The following is a 27,327-nucleotide window of genomic DNA, read 5'->3' on the forward strand; positions in this document are numbered from 1 at the left end:
CCTGCTACATCCCAGCATCTCCTGGCTAAGCCCTTTCTGTCCATGACCATCTGCCTCCGTGTGCAGGCTGCCATCTCCTCGCCAGCAACTTGGGTTGTTGGGCAGAAGTTCAAAGGCCACATCTCACGCCCACAAGAGGGGATGGAGAGAGTCCCCTGCGAAGGAAGGTTGCAGCCTTTGGGACTTTTTAACTTTAGAGCAAAGACGAGTAAGAGGTGGCATGAGAGAAGTGTATAAAGTAATTCAAGGCACGAAGAAATAACTGACTAGAACTTGAGGACATCCAATGCGGTTGGATGCTGGAATATTTGAGACAGATAAAAGAAAGGGGTGGATGGTATTGCTTTGTGGTGGTTCTGGTCCTACTTGGATGGTCATTTCCAGAGGGTAATGCTGGGGGACTATTCTTTGGCCTCATGGAGCCTTCAATGTGGGGTTCCTCAGAGTTGGATATTTTCCCCTACACTGTTTAATCGCTGAGTGGGGTCTGCCATATATGTTGTCAGCCAGTGCTTTTTTTCTGGGGGGACGCAGGGGGATGCATACTCCTAAACATTTTGTGATTTTTGGTAAAGGGTAAAGGGACCCCTGACCATTAGGTCCACTCGCGGACGACTCTGGGGTTGTGGTGCTCATCTTGTTTTATTGGCCAAGGGAGCCGGTGTACAGCTTCCGGGTCATGTGGCCAGCATGACTAAGCCGCTTCTGGCGAACCAGAGCAGCGCACGGAAACGCCGTTTACCTTCCTGCTGGAGCGGTACCTATTTATCTACTTGCACTTTGACGTGCTTTCGAACTGCTTGGTTGGCAGGAGCAGGAACCGAACAACGGGAGCTCACCCAGTCACGGGGATTTGAACCACCGACCTTCTGATCGGCAAGCCCAAGAGGCTCAGTGGTTCAACCCACAGCGCCACCCGCGTCCCATGATTCTTTGTACTTTTGTCCATTTACTGTATTTATTTTTCCTGATTTGAACTGTAAAATGGGAGGTTGCCTGCTCTTGATAGGGCTACACTCCTTCTGAAGAGCAGGTATTTAGCTTAAGGGTACTTCTAGATCATTTGCTGTTCTTTGAGGCTCAGGTGGTCTCAGTGGCATAAGGTGCCTTCCATCAGCTTTGGCTGGTGGCCCAGCTGCCCCCCACCCCTGTACAGAGATGGCCTATGTTGTCTATGCACTGGTAACGATTAGGTTAGATTACTGCAATGTGTTATATGTGGGGCTGCCTCTGAAGATGGTTCAGAAACTCCAACAGGTGCAAAATTTGGTGGCCAGGTTACTCACTGGGACAAGATGGTTTGAGAATTTGAAGTGACCTCTCCAGGGCGCAAGCCTGGGCAGTATGTCTGGAGGTCCTGGGCTGCCCAGATGACAAGACTTCCCTCTTGGCCTTAATACTGTGGTCCAGTGTGGTGTAGTGGTTAAGAGTGGTGGACTCGTAATCTGGTGAACCGGGTTCGCGTCTCCGCTCCTCCACATGCAGATGCTGGGTGACCTTGGGCTAGTTGCACTTCTCTGAAGTCTCTCAGCCCCACTCACCTCACAGAGTGTTGTGGGGGAGGAAGGGAAAGGAGAATGTTAGCCACTTTGAGACTCTTTCGGGTAGTGATAAAGCGGGATATCAAATCCAAACTCTTTTTCTTCTTCCAAAGGAAAGCAGGAGATGCTGGAAGGAAGCATACAAGGTGCCATCCAACCATCTTAGGGACTCCACTTCAGATTTGTGTAGTGTTACTCCTTAGCCTTTTCTTCTACTGAAGATGTTCCACAAGACAGCAGAGGTTTAGGATCAGTTTTCCTTCTTCTAGATTGGCTACTTTCCTAGGCTGACAATCCCATCTGCCTCTCACTTCCCTTTACAGCATGTGCAGAAATTGCCATATTGACTGTTGGACCCACTATTGGTCTTGTCCAACCAACTGCCGGAGCCTGTCTTAAGTAAAATAATAATAATAATAATAATAATAATAATAATAATAATAATAATAGTTGAATAATGGAATGTGCTCCCACAGGAGGCAGTGATGGCCATCAACTTGGATGGCTGTAGAAAAGGGAAAGTGGTGGGCCCAGGTAAGCTAAGATTGCAGCTTTCTGTAAGCGCCACCTGTAAGGGAGATAAGACAAAACCAGAGGCCTAGCCTGCCTCCTTGTGGCTCTTCCCACCCCCAGCCTCAACACCCTTTCCCCTTGCCATTGTGGGAAGGCAGAGCCTGTGAAATATTCTGGGCTCTGTTCCCTTGTTGATTTACGCTGCCAGATTCCTCTGGGGACAACAAGCCTGCTGGGATGTCAAAGGGGGAGTGCCCCCAGGGGGTATGCAAAGTCAGGCTCTCTTACTTCTAACAATAGCCCCCCCTGGGTTCAGCTATTTTAAGCTTTCAATAGGATTCCAATTACGGATGCTTTCATTATTCTTGGGGAAAACTCAGCTGCAGAGAAAGGGATTAGCAGCAAGCAGAGGGACTGGTGATGGCAGGGAAAGGGCTAGAGCTCAGTGGTAGGATATCTGCTCTGCATGCAGAAGGTGTTGGGTTTGATCCCCAGCATCTCCAGGTAAGACCTAGCAGAGTCTCATTTCTGATTTTCTGGAGAGCTGCTGCCAGTCAGCATGAAGCTAGGTGGACCAAGGGTCCAATTCAGTATAAGGTGGCTTCCTATGTTCTTATGAAATCTCTTCCATTGGAGGAGAATAGAGTTTCCTTGCTGTTGTTGTTTGCTGTGATTTGTAGCATCTGCAAGCAAGACTTTGGCCATCTTCTTCCCTGGCCATTCTTTGGTTGTTTCCCCCTGTGGGTTGGTGGGAGGAAACCAGGGAAGGGCCATAGCTCAGTGGAAGGATGTGTCCTCAGTATGCAGAAGGTCACAGGTTCAAGCCCAGGCATCTCCAGTTTTTAAAAATAAGAGCATGTGCAGGTGTTAGGAAAGACCCTGGACGGCTGCTGCAGAGTTGAGCTGAGTGGACTAACAGGGCCCTAGTATAACCTTCAGTAACTCTTGAGTGCACTGGTTCCCGTTTTGTTCTCCTTCTACCAATATTAGCTCTGAGGTTCCATCTGCACTATACATTTAAAGCGGTATCATACCACTTTAAAGTGCCATAGCTCCCCCCCAATAATTCTGGGAACTGTAGTTCCTTAAGGGTGCTGAGAGCCCCTAGGAGCCCCCTATCCCCCTCCCAGAGACACAATGCTAGGAGTTCCCTGGCAAGAGGGATTGATTGTTAAACCAGCTCTGTGAGCGGGATAGAGACTGCCTAAAAAGTTCCAGCACCTTAATAAACGACACTTCCCAGTATTCTTTGGGGGAAGCCTTGGCTGCTTAAAGTGGCATGGTGCTGCTTGAAATGCATGGTGCAGCAAGGGCCTGAATGCTAGAGCAGTGTTTCTCAAACTCCATCCCACTCCCCATGGACTACTTTAAAATTACTGAGGGTCTCAGGTGACCACTTTTTTCATTCTACAAATTGAAACACATACACATGGGCAGCTGCTGGGTGTGGGGCAACACCCAGGTGAACACAACCCGCAGATCCCCAGCTTTATTAAAAAAGAAAAAGTTTATAGCCCTGGTAGAACCTGAGAGTATATGTGAAATTGTGTATAGTGGGAACATCATTGGGTTCAATGGCAGGTAGGATTGAGGGAAAAAACAAATTTCCCGGATGCCCACCGTTTGTTTGTTTGTTTGTGTGTGTGTGTGTGTTTTGCCAAGCTCATGAAACTGAATGCGCACAAGTTGAACTCCCATAAGTGGGGGGATGCCTGTACAGTGGTCTGGTACCCAATAACAAAATACGTATGTTCTCTGTCAGTTGTGAAGTAGCTCCATAGTTTTCAGACAACTTTTTAGGCAACAGAAAGAAGGGAAGAGTTTTGGGTGGGTGAATGGGTGCTAATTCAATGCACTTTGATGCGGAAAGCCATGTCCATAAACTGATGTGGACCGGATTTCGTGCTCTGGTACCTGAGCTTGAATACAGAATACGAATCCCAGTGTGAACCGCAGTTTCAGAGAATCTCAGGGCAGGGAGAGTGCTGTTGAACCCACGTTTGGCTTGCAGGCTTCCCCAAGGGAACTGGTTGGCCACTGTGAGACTGGCATGCAGGAGTGGATGGGCCAGCATGACTCTGACCCAGCAGGGCTCTTCTAAGGTTCTTATATCAGGTGGCTACATGTGGCATTTTGTGATTGTTAAAAACAAACCCAGCAGCATTTGGTAGCAAGGTTTGTAGGTGACATTCTGCAAAAAACTGGGCCTTTGGTGTTTAAGCCAGGCCTGTGGAATCTGTGTCCCTCCAGGGGTTGCTGAATTCAACTCCTATCAGCCCCAGACAGCATAGCCAGTGAGGAGGGGAGATGCGTTCCGGCAATGTCAGCCCTGGTTTAAACAATTAACCTGTTAGATTATTCAGTTAACCTTCTGATGGGCTAATAATGTATTCCAGAAAGATTGGCAACCGATTTCTTTTTTTAAAGAACATCTTTATAACATTGCAGGAGGCAAACTGCATTTTAAAAGAGGAATTCTCTGTCACACACAAAGATACACACACATACAGAATACATTTTCAAAGATGTGTGTATATATCTGCTGGAAACAGCGTATGCTTCTTGGTTCAGAAGATTTTTTTTAAACTGGCATGTAAATTTAATCGATTGCTTAATCATACAAGCTGGGAGTCGATTAATCAATTTAAATTGCATTTAACTGGACTGCAGCCCCAATAAGAACGTATTTGTAAAAATGGTTTAATTGCCCCACCCTCAGCCTAGTGGAGGGGACCTTGTTTTAGCTAATGTTCTCAAATACGGTGGCTGTGGTGTGTTACAGGCCGCAGACCTCACAAAGTTGCTTCCCCCCAAAGCATTTGTTTGCAGTTCTGCTGCTGTGAACTTCTTTTCTCATGGTATCTGAAGCAAATGTACCAAATTTCATTTATGGTGGGGAAGGCTCACAATGCTTTGATGTGGTTTAAAGAAGATGGGTCTCTCCATCTAGTTTTATTTCATTTGTTTAAAAGCATTTCTCAATGGCTTAATATTTAAAAACCTCCCAAGTGGTATATGGAACGTACAACTTAAAGGAACCTTAGCGCAGCATCATAAAAACAGTCTGAAAGGATCTGCACTATACTGCATTCAGTGCAGGGGTTGTTTTTTTAGCTGGAACTCAGTTCTGGCACCTCTCAGGTGGGCACCATTGCCATTCTAAGAGAACAAGAGAGGGGTTCATGGGGAGTTCCAGCACCTCTTTTCTAGAAAAATAATCAAATGTATAATACCACTTTAAACAATCATGGCTTCCCCCAGTGAATCCTGGGAAGTGTAGTTCATTAAAGCAGCTGAGAGTTGTGGGGAGACCCCTGTTCCCCTCACGAAACTACACTTCCCGGAGTTCCTTGGTAAGAGGGATTGGTTGTTAAACCACTTTGGGAATTGTGGCTCTGTGAGGAGAATAGGGTTGCCTCACAACTCTCAGCAACCTTAACACACTGAAGCTCCCAGAATTCTTTGGGGCGGAGCCATTATTGTCTAAAGTAGTACGATACTGCTTTAAAAGTAGAGTGCAGACAGGACTTTGTATTTTATCTGTAGTCCGGGGGAAGCCAAATTGCAGTTCCAGTTCCAGACTCCAGTTCGTATCAGCCCCAGCCAGCAAGTCCGGTGGTTGAGGAGGATGGGAGTTGTAGTCAAACAACTAGTGGAGGGCACCAGGTTGACTACTCTTGCAGCCTCTGGTGATGTTGGACCTGTACCAACTCCTCCTGTGTGCCCAACCTGGAATAGGGAGGACAAAGCACATCTTCACAAAACATTTGTCAGCTTAACAGTTGCTTTTGCGTGTGTCTCCCCTGTCTGGGGTCCTGCTCTCATATTCATGGGGTGCCTGGGAGGGAGTCATGCATCAAGACACATACACACCCGGTTCTGGCATACAATTTTAGACCCTCAGGACCAGGTCACGCAGAGCTGGCAGGGTGTGTGCGAAGAAGGCAAACTGGGCACGGCTCCATCCCTAAAATGCAGAAGAAATCCTAAAAATAGCTCTTGGGTTTCCTCCAGCCTAAAGCCACTGACTGGCAGCAGTAGGTTCAATACGTACGGGAAAGGAGAATCCTCTTGCCCAGTGCTTAATGAACAACTCACAGGAATGCAATCATAAGCAGGGCCTGCAACAAAATGTTGCAGCACGGAGTGCTTCTGTTCAGGGCTCTGGTCACTGCTTTCCACCCCCCTGCACCAATTGTCAATTGGCGCTCTGTGGTGACTGAGCATGCTCAGTCCCCATGCGCTTTCTTCTAGCTGCCACTGCCCCAACCTTTTATAGTGCAGTTGTACAAAGGTTGGGATTCTCCCAAGCCTGTTAAAAAGAATGCCACCTAAGCCTGTCAATCCCTCCTCTTCGTGGGTGGGACTGTTTCGGCTGCATAAGCAATGGGGTGGCCAGTGCAATATTCTGTGGGCAATATATATACCGTATTTTTCGCTCTATAAGACGCACCAGACCACAAGACGCACCTAGTTTTTGGAGGAGGAAAACAAGGAAAAAAATATTCTGAATCTCAGAAGCCAGAACAGCAAGAGGGATCGTTGCGCAGTGAAAGCAGCAATCCCTCTTGCTGTTCTGGCTTCTGGGATAGCTGCGCAGCCTGCATTCGCTCCATAAGACACACACACATTTCCCCTTACTTTTTAGGAGGGAAAAAGTGATTCTTATAGAGCAAAAAATACGGTATATATATCACTGTTGTCTCTCTTACTGCTGAGAGATATATCTCAGCAGTGAGAGAGATAACAATGACCAGCACTGGTGGAGCTAAAGATACATATTTGTGGATAAAGTGGTGGTGGGTTGGGGTGAGAAAATGTAAATTAAAATAAGTGTCTTCAGTTTCTGATGGGAAAGACACAGCCTGCCTCATTTTGATATGGAAAACATTCTGGAGCTATGGCACTCCCACTGAAAAGGCCCTGTCTCTTGCGCTCTTTTGACAGATGTCTTGAGATGGCCCCTGAAGCAAAGCTGGGTGGTGGTGGTAGATAAGCCTGCCTGCTGCCGCCAAGGTAGTAGTGCAAGTGTTGCTTGCCTTGTACATAGCAGGTCTTGTACGTAGCCTTGTACACAGCAGGGAGACATTCAACCAAACATACCAATGAAAAACTCCCTCGGAACAGCACAGCCAGCATATGCTCCTTCAGCAAACATCTAGGCCCATGTGCAGGGTGGCTAAGCATCACTTCCAGCCCTTCTGCAGTCCCCCTCTTGGTTAATTGACTTTCACACGAACAGAATTAACCCATAAGTTGGGCACGGAGTGATCACCGCTGTTGCGCTTCCAATGAGTGGAAAGGCTGCAAGCCTGAAGGCATTTACCTACTTCCAAGTACGGTAAGTCCTATTCAGCTCAATAGATTCTACCTCCTACATTGTGCATGGGATTGCAGCCCAGATCTTTGACTAGCAGGATTACAGCCTAAAGCTTTTATCCAAGTTTTGAGGGACAGAATAGGGAGTAGAGAGACAGTCACACAGGTGCCCCTTCCGCTAAAACATCCCACTCAGAGCCTGTGGGGCTGTAGAGAAGCCGATGTCTCGCAGCCCAGGGCAGCCGCTTTGGGATCTGCAGCCTCACCATATACATCCCAGCTTCCTCTTGTGTTCTGAGAAACGCAGCTCAGGGCCAATTGCAGCCAGCGACTGTGCGGAAGTGAAAGTTGGGCTGTGAGTCACAGCAAAAGTAACCAGCCAGCAAGCCTTGCCTTTGGTTCAAAAGAGCAAGAGGTCTGAGACTTGGCTTTCCCAGGGGCTTCAAATGTATGGCATTGATGTGACCCAGGTCTCCCAGTATACAGAGTCCTGGTATGGGAGTGGAGAAGCTTTGGTGCACCCGATGTTGCCGAACTGCACCTCCCATCAGTCGCAGCAAGCATGGCCAATGGCCAGGGATGATGGGAGTTGTAGTCCAGCAACATCCGGAGGTTCCTCGCACTTGTCCTAGCATAGCAGCAGCTGTATTCTCTAAGACACTGTCTCTGTTTTAGGGTGCTTCTAGGCAACTTGTCGATGGAGCAACACCATCCTGATTTGTGTGCATGGAGGGCAGACGACGTTGGCTATTTAACGACAACCCTTCTCATTTGTTTGTGGGGAGGTTCAATGACATTCAGTGATCCTTCCCTCCCTGGTGCATTTCCCCATCATTTTCCGTAGTATAAAAAGTCTAGTGTTTTGGGGAAGTGTGTCCATTGTGCAAGACCTCCCAATCAACTGTAAATACACAAACTTAAATTGACCAGTATGTGGTTGAATCCCACCCAAAAATACTTAACAGCCTCAAATTGCTCTTAGTTCCTGTTTTTGTATTTGGGGAAGAAGTTGAGGATGCATTTTTAATTTTTATAAAAATATCATATCAAATCAGCGTGCCCCCATGTGAACTAGAGATTGCCCAGAGTATTTAGAATATAAGAGAGGCCCTGCTGGAACATAGGACTGTCTAGTCCAGCGGTGTGGAACCTCAGGCCTGGGAGTTGAATGTGGCCCCCAGACATCTCATCTGGCCCTCATGATCCTCTCCAGGCCACACCCTCACTGACCCTGCTCTATGCTCTCTTTCTGTGCCTTGACCTGTGATGATGCCTTTTGCTTGCCTGGATAGAGGTTGGAGAAGCGGTGGGGTCTGAAAAATAGCCAACTGTACGAAAGTAAGAAACGCATCTATTGCTCCATCCACCTCTTGTCTTTGGCCCGGCCCATCACTGGCATGTCATGGTCCCCACAAGGGGAAATGCAGCCCTTGAATGAAGGAAGTTCCTCAACCCTGGTGTAGGTCAATATCCTGTTTCCCACAGGGGCCAAATAAGTGCCTCCAGGAAGCCCACAGCTGCAGTGGCAAAGTATCCTATTTTACAGGGGATAGTCCTCTATTTGATAGACTATCTGGTCTAAGGACCCATCTCCCCAATACAGTGGTACCTCGGGTTACATACGCTTCAGGTTACAGACTCTGCTAACTCAGAAATAGTACCTCGGGTTAAGAACTTTGCTTCAGGATGAGAACAGAAATCATGCTCCGGCAGCGCGGCAGCAGCGGGAGGCCCCATTAGCTAAAGTTGTGCTTCAGGTTAAGAACAGTTTCAGGTTAAGAACGGACCTCCGGAACGAATTAAGTACTTAACATCTCCTGCCAACCTAGCAGTTCAAAAGCACATCAAAGTTCAAGTAGATAAATAGGTACCGCTCCAGCGGGAAGGTAAATGGCGTTTCCGTGCGCTGCTCTGGTTCGCCAGAAGCGGCTTAGTCATGCTGGCCACATGACCCAGAAGCTGTACCCTGGCTCCCTCTGCCAATAAAGCAAGATGAGCGCCACAACCCCAGAGTCGGTCACGACTCGACCTAATGGTCAGGAGTCCCTTTACCTTTACCTTACCACTGTACATTTAGAACAGTATTGTACCACTTTAAGCAGTTGTAGCTACTCCCAAAGAATACTGTAGGTTTTTTTTAAGGATGCTGACAGTTGTTAGGAGAACTGCCCATTCCCCCCACAGAGCTACTGCTGATTGTCTGATTCTTTAATTTCTATGCTGTTTAATAAATTCAATATATTGATAAGCAGTGCACAAAAAAACGGAAGCAACAGCCGACTTTAAACAAAATATTACAAAGATACACGATAAAAATGTTACATTAATACAAAGTTACACACAAAAACAAATACAAATAAATATCAATTTCCTATCTGACACGCCCCCTCCCCCTTCTCCAGCTGTTCCCACAGTGGCTTAACAGTCAATCTCTCTTGTCAGGGAATGCTGACAACTGTAGCTCTCTTAAGGAGATAGGGATCTCCTACAACTCTCAGCACTCTTAACACACTACCATTTGGGCAGCGGGGCGGGGCTAGCCAAAGACACAGCTTTAAATTTATAGTGCAGATTGAGGCCTAGTCAAATTTCACCTCAATTGCTATCAAGTGTTTACATTATCTTTCCAGGCAGTTGCCTACTGACTTCCAATCTTGGGTCCAGTTTACATTATTAAATCCCTGCATATCCCTATGAGGTAAGATACAAGCTGAAATGAGAAACTGAGCCAGCTCCTGTGGAGAAGGTGAATTTTACCTTAGCACATTGGACCTCTTGAGGGTATCTCGCTGCTGAAAGCTAGATCTCTTATACAAATTGCCTTGTCTCTTTCTGGATTGCTGAGGCATTATCTCATATTTCAATTATTCTGGTCTTGCATTCAGCGGAGGAGAGAGGGAGAGCTTTATAAACGACAATCAAAGAGGTCTCTAAACATTGCATAGAATAAAATTGTAGATGAAGTACAGCTGAAAGCTACAAAACTATTAAAAACAAACAATACATAAAATAACTAAAACGGATAAACTAAGGCAGAACAAGAAGTGGCAGTGACTGGGTGACTGGCAGAGTGTGTGATCACAATCCTGATATTCCCACAAGGCGAGAGAGTCTCACAAGTGAATGTGTGATGTCTTCCCTTTAAATGCTTGGCGAGAGGGGTGGGGGAACTTGCTGGGACATCTTTGTTTCTTCTGTTCAGTTCTGAACTTCTTGCTGCGCTCCTGGGTTCCTGAATCATGACTTCCGAGCACTGTGTCTGCTGCTGATTCTGTCTGGTTATTTGCCTGAATAAGGATCTCTTCCTTCCTTCCAAGGAAGATCCTCCATCTGTGTGTGTTGCAGGGGAGTCAGGGCAGTTGCTTGGATCAGAATGCTGCTTTGAAACAAGCAAACATGGTTCCAAAGTAGCAACTATTTGAGAGGGACGAATGGACGGGCGGATAGCAAAATGCTGTACATAGAACATTTTGGAGGGTTATTGGGGGAATATTTTATGGTGTCCCCAAACTCCTCTTCTGTGTCAAAAATGTACACTTCCAAAAACCTGGCAAAAACATTACCTGTTGATATTCAGCCTTATGACCCAGGTGTGACCATGGCTCAGAAATCTATTGGGTTAATCTTTTGTATTTATTGGTTATTTGGGGGATTTTTAATATACACATGGGGATTTGATGTGGATTAAAGGTTTCATTCATTCATTCATTTGATTTATATAGCACTCTTCATCCAAAGATCTCAGGGGGGTTCTTGATGGATTCACTGATGATGAGAAGGGTAACTTTTAAGTCAGGGGAGTGAAGCTCTAGATTGGGTAAGGTCTAAGTCACTTGTCCTGGACTAGCTGGCAAGTTAGATTTATGCTTTATGGTCATGTGGGGGCTGGCTGAGGGCAGACTGAGGTTAGTGGGACAGTATGAGCCAACACTGCTCAGAACTTATGTCACCTTGTGAAAACACAGAAGGGTTTGTGGGAACCTGGGGGAGTGTCATGTACTGAGTTAAATAGGATCCAAAATGCAGCAGTCTGATTAGCCCTAGAACAATGCAGCAGTATGATTGGTCTGCAGGAGCCACCCAATCCAGATCCAGATGGAAGTGAATCCACAACCTGACTGGCCTACAGGAGAATTCCAGAATTAGCCAATCACGTGCAGCCCATTGTGTAAATAATGTATATAAAGCAGATACTTTGGGGGGACTTTCATTCCTCCTCACCACTATGAGCTGAATAAAGAGCATGAAATCCACTCTCGCCCCCGAGTATATTTCAGGGAGGGAAGGAAGCCATTACAGAGATATCCCAAGGCTTGGAAGAGACATCATCTTAAGAAGCCATAATTCTGGCTGCAGGCTGGGTTAAGCATTTCTCTAACGTATTTAGTGACCATTCAGGGCAACCCCACTAAACAGTTGCAAGTAAAGATTTGTTAAACTTACTGAATGGCAACTGGTATAGAATAAGGAAATTAAATCCCTCATTGAAGGTTTGAAATTTTTTTAAAGTGCCAGGTGAAGAAGATATGTTGCCTCCTGAGCTTTTTAAGCACCACATGGAATGTTGGATACCCATCTTGGAAGGTTTATTTACTTTCATAAATAGCACGGCCCAAATCCCTTCTGGATGGAAGATGAGGACCATTGTCCCAATTTTCAAAAAAGGGGATAGAAATGATCCACAGAACTATTGCTCAGTTAGGCTACCAGACATTTCCTCCAAGCTTTATCTGTGACATCTCCTTCATATATTATCAGACTGGCTGCACACTAATAATATTTTTCATGAACACCAAGCAGGGCTTAGAGGATACAGTACTATTGATCAATGCTTCACATTGATGCACATCATTAGGAAATATACCGAAAACATTAAGAACACTCTATATGCCGCCTTCATTGATCTCTCTGCTGCTTTTGATTCTATTAAGCGAAGCAGAGTGTGGGAGAGACTACTTAAAGCCAGCAACGGCTACAGACTTCTGTTACTGATTTGAGAACTTTACAGTGACATGGAAATGAAGGTTAGAGTAGATCTTAAGGGTGGTGTGTCTGAAGCTTTCAAATCGACTCGAGCATTGAAACAAGGCTGGATTGGGCCCCCAGTCTTTTTAAGTTCTATATTAATGACTTGGTACCTTATTTAGCCCAAGTTTACTCCCCTTCTCCAGTAATTAGGAATTAAAAAATTCACATCTGTTGTACACAGAAGACACAGTTCTTCTTCCTCTTTCTCACCTGGACCTTAAAAATCTTTTGGCTGCTTTCAGTTCCTATTGTAAGAATGAAAGCCTCTCCAAAACCAAAATCACGATTTTCGGTAAACACAGTATTAGATTTAAATGGAGCATGGGGATCATCATGATTTAGAGCAGATCTGATCTTTTATATACCTTGGGATACTCTTTAGTGAATATCTGCCTTGGAACTGGCATATTGAGGCAGTGAAAGTCAACACATAGAAAGCCAATAGGGGCACTGATGAAATTTTACTATAATGAGGGTGGTTAGCTATTCAAACCTGCACTGAAAAATTACAGTAGCAAAATGATCCCTCAAATGTTGTATGGAGCTGAAATCTGGGGCCACAACTTGAACTCCATTAAAGGGTTAGAAATAGTGCAGACTCAGTTTATTAGCAGATTACCTACAGGAGTGTCAGCATCTCTTTTACGCACTGAAGCTGGGTGGGAAACGTATAACGCCAGAGCGGCTTGCACCCAGTTAAACTACTTGAAAAGGCTCACTTCTTTACCCATTGAGCATCTCCTGGCTATGTGCTCTGTGGAACTGAGGACTAGCCATCTGTGGAATTCAAATGGTCAAAGTATTTTAGACTATTATTGTTTTCAGGAGTTGAACGTGGATAAGTGTCAGCTAAGGGACTGGCTCTTATGGATAGAATCCAGAAGGGACCTGCAATCGATTTGAACCACCAATTTTTCTCCTTTTGAAAACAGAGCATGTCAGAGGTAGCTATTTGACCAAACTCTTGCCTGCCTCATTAAGAACTGCTTTTATAGAGTTGTGATTTCAAGTGCACACAGACTCTTTATTTGTGGGCAACCCCAGGTAGAATATATCTCCCATTGTATGATAACTTGTCCTTTATATGCAGATCCAACGAGGCTCTTTCTAAGACCCCCCTTTGGACAGGAAATCAGCTCTCCCTGACAGAGAGGGTCCACTGGTTGCTGAGTGACAACAGTGCTGTAGTGGCGCATAAAGTGGCCCTTTTTTGCTCTGAAGGCAAAAAAAGGTTAGGAAGAAGTAACTGAGTTACTGTATCCCTGGTGGTTTCCCTGTTATTGTCACCTTCCTAATTTATGGTTCCTGTTTTTATTTGCAGTTGTTTGAGTTATATTTTAAGCGGCTTGTGGTTGTATGGATTTGCCATGGCTTTTGGCTAGTACAATGGGTTTTTTAAAAAAAAAATATTAATTGCAGAGACAGATGATGGGGCAGCTACAACAGGCTAAAGAGCTACACTATTTCCCACGTATTTCATTCTAGACCAGCACACACTAGCAGGAAACAGGCTGTGATACGAAAGTGAAGGCAATACACTTGTTGTTGAGACCACAGTTGGTTATTTCTGTGTCATCAGATTAGACTTTGGCCAGCGTGGTTTCTGCTCTGAAAAGCGCCACGTGGTCAGTGAGGTAGAAATGGAACTTTTGTATGGGTTTATTTACTGCAATTTGAGCTCGCCTTTTTTCTATGTACCTGAAGGTATTGTGGGGTGGTTCTCTCAAGCTTCCATTTTTATCTTGTGACAGAACAATCCTGTGACGTAGGCCAGGCTGCCAGATGGTGAATGGCTCAAGGTAATCCAATCAGATTTCATGCCTGGCAGGGGTGAGGCAGCCTCAGCCCTAGCCCAACACACTTAACTGCTGCACCAGATTGGATTCACAATGTTGGAAAAATCATGGTTTTCCTCAAGGGTGGGGCTGGTTCACTGCTTCCTGATTGGGGCGGCAGTTACAAAATGGAGAAGTTTGCTCAGCCGATTGTGAGTCAAGGAACTCTGATCGGGAAGGGTAGTCCAGTTCATCTTCCTCTTCCTGCTTTGCCTCAGGTTACACACAGCCAACCAATGCCCTTCAGATGTTGCTGAGCTGCAGCTTCTATCATGCCTGATGGGAGTTGGAGTCCAACAACAACAATGGCTTCAAGTTGCAAGAAAGGAGATTCCGACTAAACATCAGGAAGAACCTTCTGGCAGTAACAGCTGTTTGACAGCGGGAACGGACCCCCTCGCGAGGTTGTGGATTCTCCTTTTTAAGCAGAGGTTGGATGGCCATCCGTCATGGGTGCTCAATGCAGCTGAGATTCCTGCACTGCAGAGGGTTGGACTAGATGGCCCTTGGAGGTCCCATTCAACTCCACGATTCTATGATTTTATTAACATTTTGAGGGAACTGCACTGGCTACCCCTGATGCAGGCTGTTCCAGGAGGAGAAGTGTTCTTCTAAATGGGGCTATAGCTCGGCACTAAAGAAGGTCCCACATTGGCCCATCTTAGTCCAGCATCCTGTTCTCACAGTGGCTAACTGGATGCCTGTGGGGAAACTGCAAGAAGGATCTGAGCACAACTCTCCTCTTCTGCAGCATTCAGAAGTGTTGCTGCCTCCAGCTGAGGAGTCACTGACAGGTTTATCCTCCACAAATCTGTCTAATCCTCTTTTAAACCCATACAGGTTGGTGGCCATCAGTGCCTCTTGTGGAAGTGACCTGTAGAATTTGACCATGTGCAGTGTGAAGGACTTTCTTTTATCTGTTCCAAATCTTCCAAGTTCTACTGTTTTGGATGTCCACAAGTTCTACTGTTTTGACAGAGGGGGGGAAAGCTTGTCTCCACTACTTGCTTTCTCCATGCCATGCATTATTTTACAAACTTCTGCAATGTTGCCTCGTACTTGCTTTTTCTCTAACTTGAAAAGTCCCAGATGCTGCATCCTTTCCTCCTAGGAGAGTCACTCCATTCAGCTCCCAGCATCTCCCCCTTCCCATGGTTGTAGCCAATGAACATTTACTCAGAGTAGACCTATTGAAGTCCATGGTCCTGGACCATTAATTTCAACACATCTTTTTCTGAGTAAACGTTAGTTTAGCACAAGCCCCTGTCAGTAGTTTTTAAAGATTTGTCATGATCTACAAGAATAACAAACTGCAGAGGAAATGGAGGAGAACAGTAGCTGACATGAGAGCAAAAACTATAAAGGAAGAAAAACAACAGCCCTGATGTCCTTTTGGGAGGCAGAAAACACTAGGAGGGAAAGGGATATCTAATAATTAAATTATGGCTCAGATATTAGCAGCCTTGGGGCCTGTGGAATAACTGGAAACCCAGATATTTGTTTTTGATCAGATAAGTAGGAAGAATAAGGAAAAAGACAAGCAAGGGGTGAGAAAGAGGGGGAGGTGGTAAGTAAGAGCAATCTCTAACTCTCCATATCTCCAGAAAACAAATTTATACTTATATATTATTTTTAAAGAACATTGCTATTTTTCTAGAAAAAGAGGTGCTGGAACTCACCATGAACCCTTGTTCTCTTATAATGACAATGGCGCCCACCTGAGAGGTGCCGAAACCGATTCTGGTGAGTTCTGGCTGAAAAAGGCTTGAAAATAGATACCCCTTTCTGCAACAATGCATCTACGAAAGGAGTGAAGTAACCCAGGCGCAACCTGACCCTTCTCAGCTACACAGCCTCACTGGCTTGGCTTCGCATCCTCCTTGAGAGATTTTACTTGGGTGGAATGCATTCTTCAACTTAGTGCCTCTTGCTGACCTGGAATTGGAGCAGAGAAGGGGAATGTGAGTCTGTGCAAAAACTAGCCTACTGTAACAGGCCCTCTGGACTCTCCCCGGCCACAATCCCGCTCCTCTCCTCAGGCCACAGCCCTTCCTGGGTCTGCTGCACTGGAATATCTCCTTGAACCCTGATGGTGCATTTTTGCTTGTCTGGATGGAGGACAGACAGGAGTGTGTGTGTGTAGAAACTGGCTTAGTGTACAGTGATAAATTCCCCCCTCTCTCTTTTTTGCTCTTTCCACTTTTTCCTCTGGTCCTTCCCACCCCTGGCACGTGGCCCCTGGAATGTTGCCCAGAAGGGAATGGGGGCCTCGGTCTGAAAAGGTTTGCCTTTTAGAATAACCAGTTTGCCATCAGAGGCACAGGACGGCATGTCAAATGACAGACAGACGCGTCAGTCTCCATCAGAACCTCTCTTTGTTACTGCTCAGTGAAGGGTTAAAGAGCTGTGGTGGGCTTGGCTGGTCCTGGCTTCCCCAGAGGTCTCTATCTTCCTTCTCACCCCCACCCCTTGCCCTTTGGGCCGCTTTGAAGGGCGCCCAATGCCCTTGAGACACAACACGTCCAATTCAGTCCATCGTTCTTTGCTCCCATTGTGTTAAGGCACCCACCATGGAAAACAATTTCACAGACCAGCCGTCAGGAGAGAAAGATCGGGGGTGACAATTGCCTGGCCGGCAAATGGGCCTGGTGGCGAAACAGAGAGCAGAGCAAACTCGGCAGAGGGCCCAGAGCAGGGAGTCTGGCGCTGCTGCTGCTGCTGCTGCTGCTGCTTTTGTGGGGGTAGGGATGAAGGGAAGGCGTATTGACTTCGCTCCAGCTCTTGGGAGCCAGCAGTGTGTGGAATCAGCAGCCCTCAAGATTGCACAGTCACATGTTTGGGCATAGACACGAGAAAACCGGTGAGCAAACAATTTAAGGTGCCTAAATGCAAAATAGGGACGCAGGTGGCGCTGTGGGTTAAACCACAGAGCCTAGGGCTTGCCGATCAGAAGGTCGGCAGTTCGAATCCCCACGACGGGGTGAGCTCCCATTGCTCGGTCCCTGCTCCTGCCAACCTAGCAGTTCGAAAGCACGTCAAAGTGCAAGTAGATAAATAGGTACCGCTCCAGCGGGAAGGTAAACGGCGTTTCCGTGCACTGCTCTGGTTCACCAGAAGTGGCTTAGTCATGCTGGCCACATGACCTGGAAGCTGAATGCCGGCTCCCTCGGCCAATAAAGCGAGATGAGCGCCGCGACCCCAGAGTCGTCCACGACTGGACCTAATGGTCAGGGGTCCATTTACCTTTAAATGCAAAATAACTGGGCATAACAAGACTCTCTGTGAGAAAAGTAACCTAACAGCTGTCTCAGACCCTCCAAGTGCCCCTGTTTTCCAGGGACAGTCCCAGATTTACAGAAGCCGCCCCGGTTTCAGATTAGATCCTGGAATGTCCCTATTTTCATTGGAGAAATCTTGGAGGGTAGGATATCTTAAATAAGAAAAATAACATAAGAATGAGCCTGCTGGATCAGGCCAATGACCCATCTAGTCCAGCATTTTGTTTTCACAGGAATCAACCAGATGGGGAGCCCCCAAGCAGGCAGTATGCGATTGAATCCCATTTTGAAACAGCAACCATCTGGAAGTGCCTTTCGTCTCACCTCTTTGCAAACTTTTCAACCCAATCAGGATGGGTGCTCAATAAACAAGCCACCTGGAAATGGCTGAGAATGCTTATGCTGTAGAACAAGCTCCGTTGAAGCTTGTGTGGTCAACTCTCCAGTTTCTTTGCTGGAATCCTGAGGTCCATTGGCTGGAGTCAGGTGCAAAAAAAGGAAAGATAGGGAAAACATACACTTAGAATTAAGAAAGAGGGTGCCCTTGAGCACCAGGGCTGAGCTTGCAATCCTGCCACAGACAAAAATCCACTCCTGGTTTTCCAACCATTTTATTTTATTTTTTGTCATTTCAGCAGCTTAATTTAGGAAGCATTGGGTGGGTGGGGGAGTCATTTTGTTGTTGCAGTTGAACAACTGGGAGTTGCAAAGCCTTGCCAATTTACGGCAAATCACCCAGAAATGTACTAATAGATCCCAATCCACCTCCTGCCTTGCCCTGCAAGTTCTATGACTCCCCTAGCTAAGTGCAGAGCCACAGGGAAGCAGGATGGAATTGGAAGGATCCAGGGAATGGGGGGGGTGCCATGGGCCCCACAATGCTGTCAGGATCAGGGCTGGGCTGGCAAGCCCCAAGGCGGCAACAGCAGCAGCAGGAAGAAGGAGGAACAGAGAGGAGGGGCCTGACTGATGGGAAGTGGGATTTGTGTGTCTTGCCTTCAGCCAGAAGGGAGAACAGGGATGCCAGCTCCCCCCCCCCACTTCCTGGCAAAGTGGAGGGTCTCAGTGGAGGCTGGGGAGGGCAGTAGGCAGTGCAGGGAGGCAGGTGACTCAGAAGGTGGCAGCAACTGCTACTAAGCCTGTACTGTTGTTTCCCTGAATAAATATCTCTTCCTTACTTGCACATAACAGCCTCTCTCTGCATGCATTGATTGCGAGATGGGACAGTGGGTAACACAGGTAAATGTAAAGGTAAAGGCACCCCTGACCATTAGGTCCAGTCGTGGCCAACTCTGGGGTTGCGGTCCTCATCTTGCTTTACTGGCCGAGGGAGCCGGCGCACATCTTCCGGGTCATGTGGCCAGCATGACTAAGCCACTTCTGGTGAACCAGAGCAGCGCATAGAAATGCCGTTTACCTTCCCGCCGGAGCGGTACCTATTTATCTATTTGCACTTTGTGCTTTTGAACTGCTAAGTTGGCAGGAGCAGGGCCTGAGCAACGGGAGCTCACCCCGTCGCAGGGATTCGAACCGCCGACCTTCTGATCGGCAATCCCTAGGCTTTGTGGTTTAACCCACAGCACCACCAGCGTCCTGGGTAACACAGGGAACCCTTGAATAGAGTAATCGAGTTGGAAGGGACTCTGAGGATAATCTACTCCAACCCCCTGCAATGCAGGAATATGCAGCTGTCCCATACAGGGATTGAACCTGCAACCTTGGCGCTATCAGCACCATGCTCTAACCAACTGAGCTACCCAGGCTGTGAGCCTTCCTGTATCCTAAGAACAGTAAGGAAGTACAGTATAACAAATGAGTGGCTTGGCCCCCTTAACCCTCCTGGGATTTGAGCACAAGGCTGAGTCTTAATCCTGCAATATTCCACAGCCTGAGACTGAACCTGGTTACCTCCCAGGACCCAGACAGTCAGGGCAGTATCAAAGGAACACGTGCTGTCTTCTCCTTCCAAGTGTGCCTTGTGCCCAACCCAGATCTGGTCCTGAGGGCTGGGGCACACTTGTTGTTGTGTGTACTACATTTATACCCTGCCTTTTCCCCTGACAGGGACCCAAGGCAGCTTACAGATAAAAATCAGAACAGCTAAAAACATAGAACAGATTTAGTGGATGCACTGGGGGGAGGGGGAGAGAAATGGGAGAGTCCTGTTGCACAAGCAGAAATCCTTCTGCTCATGGAACATGTTATCTGCACAAGTTTGGATACAACCTTCAGTATTTTGCAGGAGGGATTCAAGTGAATACCAGAACTTTGGGGTTGTGCCTTCAGAGTGGATTAAAAGACTCTGTTGCCCTAGCACAACAAACATACCTTTCTTAAAAAAGGACTTTTTGTAGTTTGGAAAGTGACAGGGAAGTGAATCGGAAAGTGTGGAATTAATTAACAACAGGAAGACTTATAAGCCCCCTGCAAGCAATTCAGGATGAATGCAGAACAAATGCTTATTATTAATATTTATTATTATTTACTTATTTAGAGCATTTGTACCCCACTCTAAAAAGGCTCACAGAGTGGCTTACATACAGTCAATTTAACCAAGCTGGTCTCTGCCCACAGGCTCTCAAGTTAAAAAAAAAAAAAATGACACAGAAGGGGAAAGGGATAGGGAGGGAAGAGGAAAATGAAGATCAAACTCAGGCACCAATTCTTAAACATTTGTCCTTATAATGACCAGATTGCAAGGTTCTATGACCTCACAAACAAATCAGAACAAATGCTCCATAAAGGCCAGGTATAATCTACCCTCTGCGTGAACTTTGTGCAAGACAATCAAATGCTCAGTAAATGCAACACAGACTTGCAATGTTCTTTGCAATGTCCATCAAAGGAATGGGACCATCATCTGGGTCACCTGTGTTATGAGTCTTGACATAAGGATTCCCACCTGTCTGCAAGGACACTGATATTGATGGATGCCGGTGTGCTAAGTGCTTGTCCCTTGGAGGGGCTATGACAGTGTAGGGCATGCGATTTAGTATTTCTGGGTAGTAACCAAGCCTCTTTCTGCTTGTCTTCCTGCTGTTCTTTCTTAGGCACGTGTTCCCGTCCGGCAGGAGACATGACACAGCAGCACTGACCTGACGGGACAGCCTGGTATGTGGGCAGATGGTAGGGGAGAAATTTGAGTCAGTTCATATTCTAAAAACAAACTTAGCCTAATTTGCAGTTTCCGAAACAATGAAATTTGAAATTTGCACTTTTCTGAATTTCATAATGCAGTTCTCTGGCCAAGCAGTGTGTACCCAAAATGCATATACCAGGGTAAAGTGTCCACTTAAAATGCATTTCTTTATCCTGACATGTTGGGCATTGTAGGGGTTGGACTAGATGACTCTCATGGTCCCTTCCAACTCTACCATTTATGACTACAGAAATGCATATTTTGTGCTGCAATGACGTTATGGAGATCCCATGGGACAAAATTACTTTTAAAAAAATATTTATAATATTTTTTACCTGTCCTTTATTGAAAAACAGGGTCATCACCAGAGGGTGGCTAGCTTGGTTATTTGCTTGGGCTACAAGCCCAGTAAAGGGGCCACTGCCCTAATGTTTGTACCCTTTCCACCTTGCACAGGATACCCAAGAATCTCAGTTGCAGCATAGATGAAATCTCAGTTTGCCTGTCCTGCCTCTCCCAGGCTGGGGGGGCCACTGAGGGCTCCCCAAATCCTGGAGCCAGCCCTGATCAAAATATTCCAGGGTAGAGATGCAAGAAGACATCAATTTCTGTTCTGCCCTGTATTTGTTGCATGGAACTCTGTTTCCATTCCACTGCAGCTCATTTTCCAACAAAAAACTAAGTTACTCGTCTCGCTGTCCACCGGTGAAAGTACTGAATTACATAATTAATTACATAAATTACATTGCCATTATATTATTCCTCCCCGTTCATTTCAGCACAAAGGTCCAACAGTGCAAACAGGGGAAGAAAACGCAATCAATTACATATTGTTTGCAGACTGAAAGCAACGAGAGCAAATGCCAATCCTGTTTTGCTGGATTGATTTTTGTTCTAGACATGGGATGAATAAGCAAATATCAGCAATTTTTGCTTCCCCCAATATCCCTTTTCCAGTGTGGGGGTCAATCAATGGCACTCCACAATAAATGCAGTTTCAAAACCCACAAATAAGCAACAAGACAGAAGGCTACAAATATATTGTTTTATTGCTGCAATGTGCCCCAGTTATTGGTTGTACGAGAAATATCCCCTAGACAACAGCCGTGGTTCCTCAGTGTGTGTCTGAGAGAAGAAACCCCTGGCAATGTTATTGTCTCTGCATGTTTATATATATCTAACCTCCCCCCGACCCAGCGCCAACCATTCCTCACTTGCTTCCCACTGTCCTACTAACCCAGGGCTGTCGGTGGCAGGTGTCTCTAATGTCCCTGTCACTCCGGATTAAGAGATGCGCTCTCCCACCCCAACCCCCTCCTGGGTGCCTTGCCTGCATTCCTTCACTACTTGCAGATCCAGACTCTGCCTAAGGGCCCGTCTAGATGCAGCTTTGCACTTGCTTTCCTTCCACAACGATGGGAAGAGCTTGTTTTCTGAAGGTGGCATGGGGTGGGCAGCACATTTGGATTTTGTTTTGCCTTCCCTGGGCAAATTAAAAGCCCTCCTCCAGCCCATCCAGGGACTGATTTGTTTATTTTATATATTTCAGGGGTGTGTGTGTGTATAGATCTCTATCTCTATGTATTGATCGTGTGTGCGCGTGTTTTCAATCATTAAATGCAAATAACTAAGACTAAATTCATCTGTCCATAAATATACAAACGTTATATAAACTTTAAATACACATAGTAAGTAAGTAAATTGCAAGTTGTTTTTAATATTGCGTTTTCATGTTGTAACCTTACCCAAGACCTTGGTAATCAATAATAATAATAATAATAATAATAATAATAATAATAATGTGCAAAATCTTTTTTTAAAAAGCATTTTAAAATTTATTTCTGACAACCCAAAAGTACAGTAGCAGGGCATTACATTGTACCCCATACAAAAACAAAAAAGGAATACTCACACAGCAGTCAAAATCAAGACACCAATATTTCCCAAGCTGGCTTAGATGGTGAATGTGGAGCATCTAAGTCCAAAGCAGAGGAAATAAAATTCCCCCAGCTGAGGTGGAATTGTTCTGGGCCTCCATTCCTCTGGAGACACACAAAGGTATGTGTTATTCCTTCCTCAAAAACCATAAGTTCTTAAATTACAAGGACAAACGTATATTTTTTCAAACTTTTCCAATGCTGGGCTACTGAAATCCCTGCTGCAGCAAAGGTTCTTTAGAGTGATAAGCTCTCATGCTAAAGGTGCATATTGTGCAAACTCATTCAACATTATTCAATATAAGATAACCTGATCGTTTCGTTTAATTTGTAAAACAACCAGGGCTCTAAACAGAATTTCCTTAAGCTGACTATATTTTGTTATCTAACCGGAGTTCCGATATATTTAAAACTGTACCTCCCCTAATAACCACTATGGATTTATCGCCTCCTGTGCCCTTTCTTTCCAATATATGAACAAGCTCCACTTTTCTACAAATCTCGAGACTTCCGGGTTTAGCGCCACCGGTAATGGCGGAATCCTTCTGACTAGGAGGGATTTGCCTCGGGGGAACCAAAAATCACAGGCGGGCGAAGCCTGTGAGCGTGGGATTCAGCGGGCACCTTTTGCGCCTCCCAAATTCGCGGGGAATCTCATCTATGGGTTCCAGAGCGAAGCGGATGAGCGGCGCGGTGCTGTGAATGACTGCTTCTCCCCCAGAGTGAAGCCGCACAGCCGTTACCGGAGAGCGCTGACTTCTTCTTGTGAAAATCTGACTACAAAAGTAACTACCCGTGAGTAGGGGAAATTTGGAAATACAAAAGAGACTTAATTTGATACCGAAGCGGGGAAGATTTAAACAGGAAGTCCACCTCCCGCTTTTGTAAACAGATCAAAGCAAAGAGAAAACAAGCTAAAGCCTGGAGAAATTGACTGGAAAGGACTAAATTTCTAACACTAAAATATCGTACCCCCCCAAGGAAGCAGGGGCAGGAGGGGGGAAGTTGTGGGCTATATATATCTGCAAGAGAGAGGGGGAAAAACTTTAAAATTCACCGTTCTAAACTTGGGAATGGCTGCCAATAGACAAAGACTGCCGTGCTTTGAACTGAGCTTTGATTGTGAACAGGAGACTTGCTGGCAGTTAGTTCAGTAAGAGAGATACATTGTGGCCAGCTTCCTCTGCTGTTGCTAAGAAAGAGGGAAAGTAACTGAAAAGTAACAAAAATTGGAATTGTTTATTTTTTTTATTGACTGAGTTTTAAAAGAGTTTTTTTTCTGGACTATTGCAACTGTTTCCCCCTAGAGGGAGATTTTGATACTGCCAAATTGTTACCAGGGGAATTTTCCACTTGTAAAGACAAACTGCGTAGCTGGGACGGACCTTGGCTTCTCTATTGTTTAAGTGTTATGGCAGATGGGAGAGAAAAAGTAGACTCACAATTCCCAGACAAAACAACAAGGTCTGGGAAGATTTGGGCGCGAAGACAATCAGTTGCTGGCCTTCCTACTTCATCAGTGACTGTACAATCACAACCTAAACCTAGTGGAATGTCATCAGAAGATACTCTGGCGGCTGCTTTGGCCAAGATTAATAAATCTTTGGAGAAACTTAATAAAAGGGCTGAAGAGACAAATAAAAGGGTCGAAGAGACAAAGGTGATAGTCGAGACAAAATCGAAGGTAGATGCAGCAACTACTAAAATTGACCTAAATACAGAAAGTTTAAACAGTTTGGGACAAAAGGTGAATACCAACACAGAATCTATTCAGAAACTGCTGCAGGAATCAACTTTGACCCGACAGACAGCAGAGGAAGCCAAGAAGAAAGCTGATGCCGTGGAATTTAAGACAACCCAATTGGAAACAGAGAAAGTCCCAGATTTGGAGAGGCAAATTAAGGAACAGAAATTGACGCTTTCTATGATTGAATTAAAAGAAAAACAGACGAATTTAAGGATTAGAGCAGTACCCGAATTGGAGAAGGGCAGTTTGATAGACTTTTTGACACAGGAATTTGCAGAGTTTTGGAAGTCGGATTTGAAACAAGAAGATTTTAAAATCGTGAGGGCCTTCAGACTGGGAAGAGGAGAAAAGAAGATCAAAATAAGAGATTGTCTGATTACTCTTCGATCTAAGGAAGAGAGAGATAAAATTTTGGGATTGCACTTTCAGACTCCTTTGATAATTCTGCAGTCAAGAGTGGAAATCTTTAAAGATATACTGAAACATCTTTTGGATCTTAGGTCCAACTTTGGAGATTTGGTTGCCCTTCTGAGAAGGAACAAAATTATCTTCAGGTGGGAATTCCCTCAAGGTTTATCCTTTAGCTTTAAAGGAAGGAAGATAAAAATAAGATCAGTGGAGGAAAAAGACAAGCTTTTGAGAGACCAGGGAGAAGATCTGCAGAAAGAACTTGAAAAAGAGCCACTTTTCTACAAATCTCACTGCCAGGCTTCTGTAATCCTTATTATATTTGCAAGTTTGGCCATCTGAGCTACATTTAGAATCTTAGTCTCCATTTTTCTATTTCTGCATGGTCAGATTTCTTCTATGCTTGACACAGAGCTATTCGGGCTGCTGTAAGAAGGTGCGGCCTCCACTGATTTATATACTGCTTAATATTCACAATTTTTAAGCGGTGTGAGATACAGTGGTACCTTGGTTTACAATCGTAATCTGTTCCGAGGTCTGTTTGTAAACTAAAACAGGTTGTAACCCAAGGCGCGCTTTCACCAGTGGGGCCTCCATTTTTATTTTATTTTTTGTAATCCCCACAAAATGGGTTGTAATCCAATAAAAAGTTTGCAAACCGGGACACGTACTTCTGGGTTTGACGTGTTTGTAATCCAAAACATATGCAAACCAGACTGTTTGCAAACCAAGGTACCACTGTAAAATGTCCTGGGTTTCATCCTAGAAACAGAAAACTACATTAAAATGCTATCAATTTCAAAGTCAGGGTACAGGGACAGTTACAGTTGATTTGGAGGTCTTATGCAAGAAACTTGTTTCCCCAAAAGATTGGAATTTTTGCAGTAGGGAAAATGATGGAGAAACGTACTAGAAAGTGTGAGATAACACTTGCTTTTCATGCAATGCATGGGCGTAGCCAGGATTTTTGTTAGGCGGGGGCAAGCCTTTTGTTGGGTGGGGGGCAGAACCTCAGTTAGCAATGTATTTTTATTGATTGGGGGGCAAGCTTGGCTACGCCTGTGATGCAATACCATCTAACCTCCCTGGAATCTGTTCAGAATTAATGCTCATTAACCAGCTATTCTTACCAACCTGCACACAGTTCGGAATGAATAAACTCAACAAACTGGTCAAAGGGCTTAGAGCAGCATAACTTGGGCACCTTATTTCGTGGAACATTGAACCAGGATATGGTTTCCTTGCTTTTGTTCTGAACATCTTCTTCCATCTTCTGTGTGCGCGCCCTCCCTCCCTCTCTCTCTCACTGTATCTGTACTCCAGATGGCTGAGAGAGATCAGAAGGCGCTCAGTTTTATGTCTCCCGGATTGCAGGGAATATCACCCAGCTGGCAAGACGTTCTGCTTCCTCTGTGCTGTGCACCTCCTCCAAAAATGCAGGCCGTAGTTCTTCTCTCCAATATGTTAACACAGTCAGTGAAGCCTCCCTGAAATTCCAGCATCCAAAGCAATTGCTTAGTTTGTCACTGGAAATAAATTCTGGGAAATCGGATGCAACGCATCTTGCTGAGAGGGGTTTTCATAGGGTTTAGACAGATAAAGTAAGAGACGTCCAGACGTCCTGTATCCCCTTTATGTCTGAGCTGACTTCTCGCTATCCTCCTCACACTTTCTCCGGGCCTTGAGCACCTAGCCCAGCATCCTGTTCTTGCCTGTGGCAAGTCCATAAGCAGGGCCTGAGCACAAGTGCCTTCTCCCCTCCTGGGATTTCCATAAATTGAATTTCAGAGGTGACCATTCAAAGAGATTGCTCATTGTCTGGTGTGGATGTGCCTTGAGGCACCAAAGATCTTTTTTTAACACCCAGGCCCCAAAATAAACCCACAAACACGTCTGGCAGTCCTAATGTGAATACCATTTGCTTGGAACCACAGGAGGCAGGAGAGCTCCTGTGCTTGAATCCTGCTTATAGGTTTTCCACAAGCATCTGGTTGGTCACTGGCCTGATCAAGAAGGCTCTTCTTAGGTTCTTAATGGACCCTCTCTAGCATTAGTCCTACTGAGAGTAGACCGCTGAAAATGACAGAGGTCCATTAATTTCAGGGGGTCTACGCTGAGTAAAACTTAGCTGGATACAACCCAATAACTCCAGTTCCAACGGGGCCATTCTGAACTGTTCCAAGTTTCTCCATGAACTCCTGGCCCTATAGAGCCTACCATGTCTCTTCCCTTCGGCTGATGTCCCAGACACGTTGCCATGCAACCGGCATGTGGCAGAAAGGAAGAATTGTGGTTGGGGGAGGAGGGGGAGACAATCACCACTTGACGGTCCTTGAGAAAAATAAAGCCAGCAAGCTACCTTTCTTCCTCTGCTGCCTCCAGCTTCAAGTTATGTTGCACCATCTCCACACCCACCTGTACAGCATTGTATGTCTTGCACAGATGGATCTCGAGAGCCTTTCCTGATGGGCGATGGAGTAAAGCTGCAGCCCTTTATGATCATATCATCTCCTCATGGCTTATAGTCAGGGGTCCTTACAGACCCTCCTGGATGTTAAGGTCAGCACAGGAGGCTTTTCTTG

General features: G+C 45.6%; 1 protein-coding gene across 3 annotated transcripts in view; it reads left to right on the forward strand.

Annotated features, from left to right (window-relative positions):
- The window catches only part of FGR (FGR proto-oncogene, Src family tyrosine kinase), a 52,492-nt gene that overhangs the window by 13,140 nt on the left and 12,025 nt on the right, over nucleotides 1-27,327 (forward strand). For all 3 annotated transcript variants that reach the window (XM_083627424.1, XM_083627422.1, XM_083627423.1), the window contains exon 2: nucleotides 20,565-20,625. The gene's annotated coding sequence lies outside the window, so the exon portion shown is untranslated. The remainder of the gene's footprint in view (nucleotides 1-20,564; nucleotides 20,626-27,327) is intronic.

The sequence above is a fragment of the Podarcis filfolensis genome (assembly GCF_964270895.1).
Source record: "Podarcis filfolensis genome assembly, chromosome: 8".
In the NCBI taxonomy this organism is placed as follows: Eukaryota; Metazoa; Chordata; class Lepidosauria; order Squamata; family Lacertidae; genus Podarcis; species Podarcis filfolensis.